Below are 4729 nucleotides of genomic sequence, written 5' to 3'. Positions count from 1 at the left end.
CTTCCTTTCTAAATGCGTTCTTTACTATAAGAGGCAGTGATTAAACCTGTTATAGGTTATACAAGACAGTAACTAATCTATGTGATCTCTGACTTAAAAGTTTTTTTTTCCCCATTAAACATAGTACACTGTTTTTTAAGCTTCTAGAGCTTGCCTACATCGAGTCTCTGTGGCTGTATTTCTTTTATGCAAAAGAGCACTGATAAAATTAGTTTCTCCCAGGGGGTTCTATAAATCCTCTTAGGTGTTGAAAGCAGAGCTGTAAATATTTTTTGCTTCTTCAAAAAGCATATTGCTTATTTCCACAAAGCTGAAGAATGAAACTTCAAATTGGTGCTGAATTAAATCTTAACTTCCAATGTTTAAAACTTGGGGAAATATTAAAATTCATTTAACTTTTTCTAGGGATAATTTCTACCTCTTACCTCTTTAACACTGAAGCCACTCTCCATAGACGGCAATTGCAAAGTACTCAATGTACCTTCATGGACTTCTTGATTTATTTCTATTTTATTTTTTCCATTAAAACAGTCTTCTTTTTTATCTGTCAATATCACCACCACCAAGCACTTGTGATCATCAGCACCATAATCACTATCAACATTGTCAAAAGGACAAGAGAAGAAACAAATGGGATTTTACCAATCAGTCTTTTATTTTCCCACAGGCAGTATCTTTAAATTGATGTGACCCTAAAACAGTATTAACCAAACAGGGAGGCTCTAAATCTAGGGATGAAACAAGTGTAGACTCTTTCAATAAAACGTTCCCCTTATAAATATCTTTTAGAGCTGGGTATACACAGAGGCACATATAGGCCATTTCTTTTGCTCCTCTTGGGTTTCAAATGGTTTATAAAGGTTCCTAAGTTCAAAATGATAGTAACCCTTGATTCTGATGAGTGTAACTGAGTTTAAGACTCATGAAACTGAGCTCTTGGTAGGAACTATATTCTCATTAACATCTCTCTTTGCATCCTCAGTGCCTAACATTGTGCCTGTAAAAGACATTTGTTGTTGTGGTTTAGTCATTTTTCAGTTGTGTCTGACTCTTCCTGGCCTGTTTTTTTTTTTGAGGGGGTGGTGGTTCCTGGCAGAGATACTGGAGTGTTTTGCCACTTCCTCCTCCAGCTCATTTTACAGATGAAGAGACTGAGGCAAACAGGGTTCACTGACATGTCCAGGGTCACACAACCAGTAAGTGTCTGAGACTGCATTTGAACTCAGATCCTCCTGACTACAGGCCAGAACTCTATGTACAGTGACCCGTGCCACTTAGCTGCCACTAAAAAAAAATAGTAGGTGTTGATTGACTTATTTTGCCTTTGTATCACCAGTGCCTAGAACAGTAGATGCCACATAGTAGACACTTAATACCTGCTTATTGAATGAACAAAAGGACAAATCAAAGGTCAAATGTAATAGGGTCATGCCATCGTGCCACTTTAGCATGGTTTCTGTAATTCAAGTCAGAAACACAAGATCAGAAACACCAGAGCTTCTTAATCAGAAAACTAATTATTTTCCACCATGAAAGAGCAGCCAAGGAGATACTAGATATTAGATGATGACACTCCTTCCTTCAGTGGAGGTTTCTCTCAACAAATACCTTTCCACATTCCCCTTTTTCCTGCCATTCTGCCTGGAATGACTTCTAGAGAATGATAGCTCAATGGCTTCTCTTTTGGCCAGTTTAGGGGTTGAAGAGAGCAATGGGTTTTCTAACTGTGACAATGTTGCTGTTCCTTCTGAACCCCAAGAGATATGGCAAGATGGGGTGGGGGGAGGAACTTTGGCATTGGCAGTTATGGTGATGTAGCAGCTCTCCCTTTGGCCAGAAAAATGATTACTCCCTGGAGAGTGGCTCCATTGCATGGAGTGGTTTTGGTGCTAGCTGGCCTCTCAGAAGTAGGACTCATCATCACTCAGCCTATCAGAGTATGGCCAGAAGATAAGTAAGACTTCTTCCTGGAGGTCAACTGCTTTGTACTTTTATAGTTTTCACAGCCTTTATGCTCTGAGACTTTGGTCATGGCTCCAGGTACTCTCAATGGGAATCAGAGTCATAATTCTTCATTCTCTCCTCTTTTATCTCCCTGAGAGCCCAATGTCCCCTAGAAAACTGGAGGCCCCACAACTGTTGAGATGATTTAGTGGTCCTCTGTGAGGAGGGAGTTTTCTAAACAAGGTGGGGATAGGGAGAAGGTGGATAATGCTGCATTCCATGATTTCTATTCCCAGGGAGGACAACATGCTTTGTGGTCTGTTGGGAGGGACTGGGCAGGGTTAAGTTTCTGTAGTTCCTTCTCTAAGTACTCTAACATTCCATTGGTGAAATGGGAATAAGTTGGTGTTAGGGACACCGGTATCCAAAGGAAACTGGCCTGTGGGGAAGAATATTGCTACAGCAGCAGGTTCATCTGGCAAGATAAAACCTGAGAACTTTTGTCAGCAACCCAGTAAAAGGGTTTTTGTATCACCTGGGGAATTAGTGTCCAAACCTGCTTTATATACCAGGGCTGGGCCAGGGCTTCATGGGTCTGGAGCACCAGGCTGAACAGTAGGGACAATAGACATAGCAGCAACAATACTTGGGACAGAAATAGCACCAGCACATACTGATGAGCAAAATTAGAAGGATGGTTCCAAAGAAAAGGAAGATAACTGGCAGCCAGTGGGGCACAATGATTCTCGTCTACTGATCTTCTTCCCTTGAGGTATTGTTCCCCAGAGACTTGATGGCACAATAGTAAACTCCATGGTTGTACCACATTGCCTCAGTAATGACAAAATCTGCTCATGCAGAGAAGTAAGGATAGGGTTCTTGCAAAAGAACTTGAAATTCCAGGCCACCACCACATCTTGCAGCTGGGCAGATATGGCATAGTCACGTTTAATGATGATGGAGGCAAACAGTGAAACATAACCTTTGGTATCCTGTACCATTGCCAATAAAGTTTAAGTTTTTTTAATTATTTATTTTTTGTTTTCAACATGCATTTTTATAAGATTTTGAGTTCTAAATTTCCCTTTCCCTCCTTAACCTCCTGCAAGATGGCATGGAATTTAATATAGGCTGTCCACATACAATCATATTAAACATATTTCCACATTAGTCATGTTGTAAAAGAAAAAAATAAACAAGAAAGAAAAAAAAAGAAAGATAGCATGCTTTGATCAGCATTCAGACTCCATAGTTCTTTCTCTGGGTGTGGATAGCATTTTCCATCATGAGTCTTTTGGAATTGACTTAGATCATTGCATTGCTGAGAAGAGCTAAGTCTATCAAAGTTGGTCATTGCAACATGTTGTAGTTACTGTGCACAGTGTTCTCTTGGTTCTGCTCACTTCACTCAGTGTCAATTCATGGAAGTCTTTCCAGATGTTTCTGTAATCTATCTGCTCATCATTCCTTATGGAAAAGTAGTATTCCATACCACAAGTCATTCAACTATTCCTCAATTGATGGGCATCTCCTCAATTTCCAATTCCTTACCTCCACAAAAAGAGCTACTATAAATATTTTTGTACACGTGGGTTCCTTTCCTTTTAATAAAGTTTAAGTTTAAGGCATCTTGTTAGGAGCCAAGTAAAAAGGAGAAGAGGTGGAATTAGTTCTGAGCCCATCATTACCTCTTTCTGCTCAGTGTCTCCAAGGTACAGTTATTTTCTTTATGTGTTACAGCCCACGAAAGTCTAGTCTTCATTAGGGCTTTTCAAGTGCTCCACTCCCTCAAGCGAGGCAAGATTTTGTGATTCTCCACAGATCAGGTAGCTTTGATGATATCCTCTCTCCCTATAGCCCATGTGATTTTACATAAACTGCAATGGCCATACTGATGTCTCCACTCCTTCTGTAACCCTGAAATCAACTACTGAGCAGAGAAGCCAAGATACTACCCTTCTGCCTTATCCTGAATAGATCAAAAACTGGTGAGAATTTCCACTGCCACCCCAGGCTGTCACTTCAGGTTACAGTGATCCCTTAGCTGCAGCACAGCATCTGTCCCACTTTCAACCCATAATTATTGAGCAGTGCAGGAACAAGGTACACTTCTGTAGGCATTTTTACCCAAACCCTTTGGATGCTGATCTTATTATCGGTTTTGCTTGTGTCAGACAACAGACTGCTTAGAAAGCAGTTTTATATCTCCTGGAAAGAGGACTGGAAAAATTAATTTGGTTGGTAACTTTATTGTGCTTTCATAAGGTTGTGTTGACAAGGCCAGCACTCAAGTGACTATTAATTTATCCCAGATATGTGGTCTGCTGATGGAAGATGATAGCACGTAAATGGAGGTTGCTTGGTTATGGTCCCTTTCTACAATAAACTAGATTTCTATTTAGTTTTGTTAATCATAATTAAAAGCTATATAATACAATGTAGAACAAGGGTTCCTAACTTGTGACCCATGAATTGTCTTGTTCTCCCTACAAACTATTTTGATATCTGCATTTCAATACATTTGATTTCCTTTGTAATACTATGTGTTTTATCTTATGCATTTAAAACATTATATTGAGAATGGGTTCATATGCTTTACCATACTGGCCAGTGAAGGAGTCAATGACATATAAAAAGATAAAGATACCCCAATATAGTTGAAAGTATATTAATCTAAAGTTCAGAGAAAAATACCTCTGAGTCCTGGTTCTGTCATTAACTATCTATGGATGAGTTGGCCTTTCTTCTCTGTAAAATGAGAGAGGGAGACCAGATGCTGTGTATA

General features: G+C 39.6%; 1 pseudogene; it reads right to left on the bottom strand.

Moving 5' to 3' along the window:
* Positions 1–1901: 1901 nt before the first annotated feature.
* Positions 1902–3629, bottom strand: LOC110213065 (immunoglobulin-like domain-containing receptor 1; annotated as a pseudogene).
* Between the last annotated feature and the right edge of the window lie 1100 nt (positions 3630–4729).

Source organism: Phascolarctos cinereus, unplaced genomic scaffold, assembly GCF_003287225.1.
Source record: "Phascolarctos cinereus isolate Bilbo 61053 unplaced genomic scaffold, phaCin_HiC Scaffold_9;HRSCAF=440, whole genome shotgun sequence".
Lineage (NCBI taxonomy): Eukaryota > Metazoa > Chordata > Mammalia > Diprotodontia > Phascolarctidae > Phascolarctos > Phascolarctos cinereus.
The sequence above is the reverse complement of the archived record's forward strand: the minus strand, read 5'-3'. Positions and strand labels throughout refer to the sequence as shown.